The sequence below is a fragment of the Melanostigma gelatinosum genome (genome assembly GCF_949748355.1).
Source record: "Melanostigma gelatinosum genome assembly, chromosome: 15".
Taxonomy (NCBI): domain Eukaryota; kingdom Metazoa; phylum Chordata; class Actinopteri; order Perciformes; family Zoarcidae; genus Melanostigma; species Melanostigma gelatinosum.
In genome coordinates, this window is record NC_136648.1 from 3,436,973 (window position 1) to 3,447,185 (window position 10,213).

Genomic DNA, 10,213 nt, shown 5'->3' on the forward strand with positions numbered 1-10,213 from the left:
GGGAGGCCTCATGGGTATCAGGCAGGAGGGTAAACAAGCTTCAAAGCCCCAGCAGAAGCCTCAGACTTGACCCGGGGTGAAGCACGACTCATTAGTTCCACGCCAGGCAGCATCTGGAGTAATCACACCAAACACTGTGGACTGTGTCACTCTGAACTCCAAACACGAAAGCGACGTGCTAACAGGGCGTAACGTTTTGGGATAACATGCTTTTGAAAATGGGTCGCAAACACCTTTAAAAAACAACAATTCATTAAAAAACAGAGGATGTTTAAACTCTCACTTCTCAGGAGTAAGAATCTTACTCTTGTCTTTGCTCGATTTATTTGAACGAGGTTACGTGGACTTTCCCTGCTGATACATGCAACTAAGAGCGCTTCTCCTGCAAGATGACAACACAGCATTTCGGCAAATAAATTTTTCATAGTTTAAATAACGTTTTTGTCCAGATTGATACGATACGTTTCAGCTCTGTTACTCTTTTTTTACGTTTGCTTCCTGGTAGCATCCTCCGTACTCCGCATAGATCAGATTTCATCAAGGAATTCTCTAATCTTCAGAGGAAATTATTGATTCATTACAGGCGGAGAATACTGTCCTTGTCAAAGCGCACTAGCCTGTCCTGCTATCACTTTGATCATGTATTGACAAAATACAGTGATGAAAACCTCAAAAGGTGTTGTCTCCTGTCCGCCTCCTGCCAGAGACCATGCGATGGCTGAGACCATCATTCCATCGGGCGGTTTCTCTGCTCGTCCGATGATTGATAACCGGGTGGCAGATGTTTTCAGGAAGTAGCCCATTGATGAAAGTCCCAGAGGAGCCCCCTGATTGGGGTTCATCATCTCCCGCCCCCTCGTCCCACCAGCCCATCCATCACTGGCTGAAATTGGAAGCTGCCCTTGAGTGTCAGTGACCGAGTGTTGATAAAATAGGTGCCGATGCGATGCACTGATTTGAGTGCTGCGCGATGTCCTAAGAGGGTACACAGTTACACACAGTTTAGATGTGGTGCGATTAGCTGATGCTCCTGGTCATCGCAGTCCCACAGATACTACTGACACAATGTGCCAACATGTGTGTAGAGCTGGACTTACATAATCTGATGTTTCCTCACATGCACCGGATGTGCCATTAAAAAGGCAAGTCGAGCTGCTTTTCTGGAGCTTAAATTGACCCTTCGCTAAACCCCGCCACCCCGCTGCTACTCCGTCAAGCTGTCAGAGCTACAATGGAGCCCACACTGTCACCAACTACACTCCCGCAATAAATTGTATCTAGTTTTGGAGAAACAAAGAGCGATTTCAGAGAGAAGCAGAAAGAAGAATATATATAATATATGTATCTGAAGGATATCTCCAGGATGTCAAACTGATTCAGCTGCAAAAACAGGTTAAAAAGATAAAGAAAGACGCTAAAGCTAAAGCCTTCAGATCACAGCGTAAAAGTGAACCACCGCTTCACCTGGAGATCGAGACAGAAGATAATAAAATCAAGGAACAACACTGTCATGTAGGTCTTTATTCACTGTTCAAATCATTAAAATGCAAAAGCAGCATGTCCAGACCTGCAGTATACTTTCAGTGGCTAGCATAAACATGCTAACACTAGTTAAGCTAACGTGCTCTGCTGACGTTGACTCCAGAGGTTTTGACATAGAAACGTAACGTTTTAGAAACTGGCATCTCCTTTCAACCTCTCCTGGTAACGAGTATCACTAATTCACAGCGTTTAATCATGACTGGCACCAAAGACAGCTAGCTGCACGGAAAACAATAAGGGCGGGTGTGTGATTGGATTGGAGAGCCGGCAGTGATGCAGATGTCATACCAGACCCTTGTGGGAGTTAAAGTTCCCAATTTTCCAATCAATGTACGGTCCATTCCTCACCCATGGTACTGTTACGATTTTTGATTCATGACAAAGATATAAGATCACAGATGCAAGCTGCCAAACTAGTTCACAGGGTAACTCGACTAAACCAGAAGAACTTCGAATAGAACCACTGTTCCTACACTGAAAGGAGTCAGTTGAGGTGTTTTGGACATTTGATTTGAATGCCTTCTAGACGCCTCACTTTGGAAGCTTTCCCAGTTCTTTCAATGTTTAAACTTCTACCTTGACCCGTTGTGTTACCAAGAATTAATCAAGCAATGCCTCCCACTTGTCACAGATTGCATGTCTAGGTGCAAGAAAAGCATGATGTTCCCCTTTTAAGAGTAAAGTTCCATTTTCTTTGTGTCAACCACTCCGATATGCATGTCTTCTGACCCCATCAGGGGGTGGTCTTGACGAACCTCTGATCAAATACAAAAGCCACACAAACAAATCCTCTGTAAAAGCTACAACGTTCATTTGTTGTCGGAGGTGCTGATTCGACGATGAGGACATTCTTGAAGCCCTCGGTAGAGGTGGCAGTGGTGCATTGTCCACATCCACTTCCAGGAATGGGCTGCGTTTACAGCACTGGCCACTCTCTTAGACTGAAATGTGACCTTTGTGGCATTGTGCACAACCTCCCCACGCACTGAAGTGCTCATCACCGAAAATGTCACGAAAATAAGGAAACGCAGACAGAGAAACTCCAGGTGTAAAAGAGTCTTGCCAGGTAGATAATGTTGCCTTTCTAAGCAGACAAAGAGATCCGCCGTCGGCTGTGCTGCTGCTGTTGGTATTTTCAGCCGCAGTGTTACTCTTCCGAGCCTGTCGGCGGGGCGCGAAAAGCATTCAGCTCTGAAGGATTTGAGAAACAGTGCAATCGTCCTGAATTTAAATGGGTTCAGGGCTCAGTGTACAGATGGCTGCCGACACAGCCAGATACGGCGTTCAATAGTTCAGAACCCGCTCTCTTCCCTCTCTAATCACACCCTCTCTTTTTCTCATTGCTGTGTTTTGCGGCCTCTTTATCTCTCTGCTTCTCTACGCACCTTGTGCATTAAACACATCTAGGAGCACACACTGTTTTTCACTCACGCTGTCTCTCTCATTTTCACCGAGCGTCGCTTCACTTCCACCGTCTAACGTGTCCCCCATTTTGTTTTTTTGGCACCCCCCCCCTTTCCTATTTCCTAGCACTGAGAAACGAGATAAAGAAATCGTTTTTCTTTCACCGCCGATCACGTCAGCACAGTTGCACAAAGCAGCAAACACTCTTCTCTCCTTGTTCCTCTCCGACATGCCCTCTCTTTCCCTCCCCTCCTCCTTTCCCAGGTTTCCACACACGAGATAAAGAAATCACTTTTCAAAGTATGGTGCAATGTGGCAACAAACTAGCAAGCGCCTCGAACTGTGACTCCATGCAACATTGTCCTTGTCACTCTCAGCCTTTTTGTGTGTTCTTCTCTCCCAAACTCACGGAGGCCTGCGTCTGTTATCCTCAAAGAAGAATTCGTTTTGCTTCTCATCGTGGCACAAACTCAAACAGTGACGATAAACCAGCTCAGACTTTTCACTTCACAAAGTCCGACACAACGAGAGAGCGCCGTCGCAGCAACGCAACAGAGTGATAGATTAACACCAAGGTACCAGATTAAAACAGTTGGGGACCAGTGAAGGGCGTCCGGGCTTCTCAGATCTCATCTGATGTAACGGGCCATCCGGGGAACCAGATGCTGGCAATCGGAAATGCGGCAATTTCAAAATTCCTTTCAATTCCTTTCAAGGCCAGCGTCATGCATGCTAGCGCACTTTGGGTCACATGTGTGTCTTCTGAACTGGCATCTGGTACTCAAGGGAAGCACGAGCTTCACCCATGCATTTTGCAGTAGTGAAAAGATTTTCAGTATTTCACTTTTATGTTGAAATCTCACACTGAGATGGCCCATGCATTTCTCTGTTGCCTGCCTGGCATGAAGCCGTAGACGTTTTATCCAAACAAGTTAATTAGCAGGGAGAGATGGTATCGGTGCTAAAACGGGGCAAATGAAATAAACACTGTCCTAAAAGAAGAGATTAGCAATTAAGCTATTGGAGCGTGGAGTCATTTATGTTCCTTTTGTGCTGTCTTTTAATGTGGCATGGTAATGAACACTGCTCCTGCCCTTTATACATCTGTGTGTGTTTGTGAAGTATGAATGCGTGCCGTTGGGTAACAGCAACACACTCCGGCCTATTTGTTCACCAGCCTTTGTTTACTGAAGGACAGGGTGGCTTTCTTCTGTTTAACAGCTACATTTCTGACACTCTGTGTACAAACTCTCCTACACTTCCTGTATATAAGACGATGTGTTTATATTGGACGGGGAGAGTTATGGATGCTCTTATCGAGTTTGTGGTCCCACTCAGTACACTGTTGTGAAATGTGGCTGATTTAAATAAATGGCAGTTTTGGGAGGTGGTGCTGTATTTATTTGACTGACTAAAGTGTGTGTGTGTGTGTGTGTGTGTGTGTGTGCGCGTGCAATATACAGATTTGTCTCCACATATGTATGTAAAATTCCTCCAAATGCACAATGTCTACAAACCTTTACGAAACCAAGAGTTCAAGTGTTCTACGTCCTCCATGCATCTATCTGCCTGTGTGTACAGTATATTACATTCATGTACACAGGCATCGCACACCGCTCTCGGCTGCGTGTGTGTGTGTGTGTGTGTGTGTGTGTGTGATCCGTCTAGTTACCTCGTAGGGCGGCTGATGAATGGAGACCAGGACACATGGCAACTCCCCCTCGACTTCTATCAGCCACAACACTGTTCATTCCACACGTCCATCTGTCTGTCCAGCAGCGGCCAGAGAAGTCATTAACCCCGCGTACACGTGTCCATACCTGAGTCAGTGCGTCTGCCCGTTCAAGCTTTATACTGTGTGTATTCAGGTGCATGTGAACATAAGCGACAGTTTCCCCAGCAGAAGTCATCTCTCATGTCCCCCTCCTGAACAATAGCCTATTGTGGCACACGGGCAGACTGACATATTCGATATAGCCCCCGCAATAGAAAGCAGATTAAGTCGCTGCATCATTGCTTACGGCTCCTTTCAGACGCCATTAATTGCCTTCATCATTGGCAGCCATTCTTCAGCTCGAAGTAAAGAGGTTTTAGAAAAATGAGCGCTTTAGCAAGACTGGATATCACCATTTCAGAGGCGGTGGCTGAGCCCATTTACTGTCAGTCTGAGGAACTTGTATTGTTAGCGGTGGAACCTCCCACTGACAGAAGAATGAAGTGATAAAGTACCACCTTTATAATATCAATTGTATCACTTCGGACTAATAAAGTGATAGATAGTTGGAAGGCGTGGACAGATGGAGGAAAGAAAAAGTTAAAACAGTTATAAAACTTCCAAAACTAACACATCAAGATGGCAGCCAGAGATTTAAATGTTGAAACTTGCTGTTTGTCTTTACAGCTGTAAAGCCAACTGCCTCCATAAAACCCACTTTATTTGTATTTCCTTTGTTAACGCGATGCATACTGCGCCGTCTTCAAAACATAAAGAAGAGAGATCCAATGCCCTCTGCTCACAATCTCTATCGAGTCACTCGAGTGTATTTGTTGAACACTGCAGGACTTGTAGTCATTTTTATAAACGGTTCTTGTTTGGCCCATGTTAATCACCTGCCTTCAATCAAACTGAATGGATGCAACTCTGTTCCCTATCGGGGAACAATGTATCAAAAGAACGGCATTACATATTATTCTGATGTGGATGTAAACGCATTATTCTGTGTTATAACTCAAACTACACTTGTTCAACCAGACTTGGCTGATTGGGAGTAACGGTCCAGTTTGTCTGTAACCAGCATCCAGCCGGTGAAGTGAGTGTTGGATCAGAGGCACTGGGCCGGGTGGTCACTGCTCAACCAGCTGCAGTAAAACCTCACAGACGACAGCTGAACTGAAGCAGAATGACGGCATAGTTCTCTCTTCATGTCTATACCACACAGTACTTATATTAGAAAGGAACTTTTTACTGGTTATGAAACAGAGATGCGTCACTGTTATACTGCTGACAAACTGCACTCTCCTCATCTGCTCTGTCAGACTCTATCTATCCATACACAGAACAGATCCACTGTGTATCCCTCGTGTCCGAGCTGAGGAGCGGGATGATTGCACCAGATGAATATTTTTCAGCAAAACTTTTCCTCCAAACAGTAAATTGGAGGACTTGGGCATCAGGCTGAGCTGCACTTCTATGATTAATGGCACTACTTTGCGAGGCACTCCATGGAGTAAATAACCGCACAAGCAAAGACGGACTGCACTGCAGGAGCTCCAGAGCTGCAATACCTCCAAGTGTAAAACTAGATGGAAGGGGTTTGGAGGTATAAATCCTTATCTTATATATATATATATATATATATATATTATATGCACCATTGCAGGGAGAAAGGGCTCTTCACGTCACACACTGAAGCCACTGGTTGTGAGCTGAAAGGGAACTGAGGAATTTAAACTTTGGCATCCAGTAAGCCTGTTTTTATTGCTCAGTCTACATTAAATTTTCTTGGCGTAGCTGTGTTTTATTTATTCCAAGGCTTCCACCAAATTCATTTAGCAGAAGGCTACATGAGCTCTTACGAAGTTCATTCCAATTTAACAGACGCCATTTAATCATGGCACTGTGATCATCATGTAAAAAGACCCCTGTCTCATCAGGCCAAATCCCAAGGTTGGTTGGGGGGGGTCAGCCATCAGTGTGCAAAATTACCAAGAACAGCTTCATGACTTATTTAAGTTTATCCTTGTTTCCATAGCAACTCACTTCATCTTTTCTTTTTCTAACTTGCAAGCTTGTGTGTAATTGTTTAAAGGAGTAGTGCAACAATTTGAAACTTTTTTTCCATCGTCTCACATTTACACAGCCCAGAGCAATTTGGGGGACCGGTGCCTTGCTCAAGGGACGCGCCAGGAATCTGGCACCGCTTCACTTACCGGTCCACTCTCTGTACTTGGTGTGTATGTTGAACAGGCGACCCTCCGGTTTCCCACAGACTGAGCTGCTGTCGCCCCAGAGAATGAAATGAGGAGATGAACACCCCTCTCGTATCTGTCGGTTCGATTATACAGCCAGTGTCCAGAGATTCATTTAATTCATTTATATATTTTTTGAACTGTTGTTTTTGGCAAGAATACTTTCAGCGAATGCGAACATTACGGGGCGAAAAAGCAAAACATGTATTTTACCGGAACAAAGTCGATTTTCTTTCTGAGCTTTCACTTTGCAAATAACGCCATCAACCAATGAAGTTGTGAGGAAGGAGTTGAATATGAGCTTCTATACACTCAAAAAAATAATTCATTGGATGAACTCAATTAAATTGTGGGCAGGTTTTCCACCGAGGAAATATAGTTAGACCTAACTTAAACTAAAAACATCCATGCAATATAATTAAATTGAGTTAGTCCGACTCAATTTGATCAAATACAACCTAAATAAAAAAATACCATTCATGAAATGAAATTGATTTGTGTTAGTCCAACTCAATATAGTACAATTCATTGGAAATGAATTAATCAGGTAAAAAACTTTTTTTTATTTGACCCCCAATTAAGACACGAGACAAAACCTAGTTCAAGTGTTTTTTATTGAAAATGCTTAAATACATTAAATATGGTACAAATCTGACCATCCATGATTCTAGAGCCTGCATTTCATTTTTTAAATATAATTTGTTTTTTTTTACAAAAACACTGATCAGAAAAGGATAGCAAAAAAATTCCAAAATGATCTATACAGTGCATCTTTCATCGTTTTTAAATATTAAAACAGTAGTCTTGTAACAGCTCCACAACTGGTGACAAATAAATACCAAGCTATCCCAAATCCCTTGGCGCCACAAACAAAGACGCCATGAGGGTGGAGGCTATGCACTGCTCTCCAAACAGGGAATATCATTGCACTGCAGTGTAGTCACTCACCATAAACTATCATTTCCAAAAAGCACAAAACTTCCTGCAATCGATATGTACAACCACTATTGCAAGTGCTAAATTCCCACTACTTTGGTTTGTCAAGAGCAATACAGCTGTTTTCTTTCCTACCAGTACAGATGGTAGTACAAAAGGACTCCTTTACACTGAAGAATAGCCGATGTTGTGTTATCATGTGCAGAAACAGGCAACTTGGACCACTTTTGGGCTACAACAGTAAAATCACAAAACATCCACAAACTAAAACTTATAGATTATAAATAACAAGGATACTCATAGTCAATGGACGTTACAGCGTATTGAACCGTGTTAGGGTCCATTTCAACTCGAGTAGAGAGTCATTCAATCAGACAACGAGGAAAATGGACGTGCAAGTTGACGTTCAAGCGTAATCACACTCGAGTTGGGATGTGGAGGTGAATTGGGCAAAACTTTCTGTGCGTAAACACTTAACCAAGCTTGCAGTGACATGTAAAAGTTCCGTAATTTACAGTCTCTGGCTTGCCTCTGTGCAGCCTAGTCAATTTTTTCAAAATGTCAGAACCAGGAAAACATCCATGAGGTCATGGATTGTCGTTGACTGGGCGGAAGATGAAAGTAGAAAACATCCAAAAGATCTGACAAGGTTCTTTGGCTTTGTCACTTGGTGTTCACCTCTTGTGCAAACATCTTGATTTTCAGCTCCTGTATCTTAGAATTCAGCTTGTGCCCATCCAAATTCATTATGACCTTCTGGAGAAGCTCAAAGATGTACTTGAAGTTGTCTGGAAAGCTTAGATTAAGGGCACAAATTAGCCCAAATCATGATGAACGCCATGATGACACCGTCTACGTTGTTCAGGACTTTAATGCAGTTGATCAAGTCCCACGTCCTCTGGCTCCCCATCTCTTTGGATCATGTAAATCCTTATGACAGTGAATGCGATGTCCCTCACTGCATCCTCAGCGGCGGAAGCCTGACAACAACACAAACACAGAAAACTTGTGTTTAAACTTGTGATTAATCCACAAACATGTGTGTGTGTGTATATATATATATATATATATATATATATATATATATATATATATATATATGTGGGTAACACTTTGACGCTACATGGGAAACATATTGCGATAAACTTACCAGATTGATAAAGAGTCTGGATCTTCATTGAGGTAGATGACAGGCTTCTCAGATGCCCTTCCCTTTTGGTGTTGATGTCATCACACTAAAGGTTCTGGATGAAAGCAGAATAAAAGCAGGCCATTTACTATTCATCAAATGTTTTAAAAAAAGCAGATATGGACAAGAAAATATTACAATAACCACCCCAATACAGTGAAACTAATATTGTATACATATGTACTAACCAAATCATTGATGGTCAGGACATCCTTGACCTTTTCTCCTTCACACCTCCTTTGCTCTTTAAGCCCTGTATCAGGGAGTCTGAGAAGAGGTCCAGCTGTGACATGAACTTTGATTGAAATAGTTTGGTGGTGATCAGCAGGAACTCTGCATTGACCTGAATAACAAACAAAATACAGCTGTTTGTTACTTGTTTATTATAATTACTATCACATTATGTGGGATTATTAGATTCAAATTGCGATTGTGAAGCCATTAATCATCAAAATGGTAAACACATAGAAACACACATTTACTTACTTAACTTTGCTGGAACAGGGAAGGGGCCTCTGCTCCACAATCTCTGGTTGAATGTGCAGTTCAGCATGTGTGATTGAGAAGCTTACTCCATGTATTAAATGTACATGGGCAATGTATGGACATGTATAGTGATAACTGCCCCTACAATGCCCATGCAACAAGAAATACCTGCTAGCTAGTTCCAAACTGCATTCTTTACACTGCCACATGCAGAGTCCTAAAGAGAATAAAGATAATTAGTACATATCAAACTGAACAAATAACAATGAGAGATCAGCTTGCATCGAGCATATAACCTATTACGTGCTATCATTAGGAGGTTGCCTCAAGAAGCTTGGTAATGCTGATCAAACTGCAAAAGATGAGATGAATGTATTTGTGGAGGGAAAGGCTGGAATAATCCAAAGTTCACATAAAACAAAGTCAAGTCAAAAGTGCTTTAGAGCACTCACAGATATAATGTTACCATTTAGAATAGACTAGCAATTCACCTTTTACAGCAACACTAAAGCTACATACAACAGCAATCAAATCATGCAAGCGTGTTAAATAAGATTAAGACAGTCATTTTAATAAAATATCAAACTGTTTGCCTTGAAAACTCATTCGCACTCCTGCCTGCGTTCACACAGTGTAAGGTCATAGAAATACAATGAGTAGAACGGACATCGATGTTTGTCTTGGTCG

At 42.5% G+C, this 10,213-nt stretch overlaps 1 long non-coding RNA gene across 1 annotated transcript; it reads right to left on the reverse strand.

The window, feature by feature from the left end:
- Positions 1–8,417: 8,417 nt before the first annotated feature.
- Positions 8,418–9,370, reverse strand: LOC306788708. Its single transcript, XR_013772616.1, has 3 exons — positions 9,229–9,370; positions 9,002–9,095; positions 8,418–8,831 (listed from the first exon to the last, which is right to left on the reverse strand). It is a non-coding gene; the product is annotated as an uncharacterized lncRNA (long non-coding RNA).
- Between the last annotated feature and the right edge of the window lie 843 nt (positions 9,371–10,213).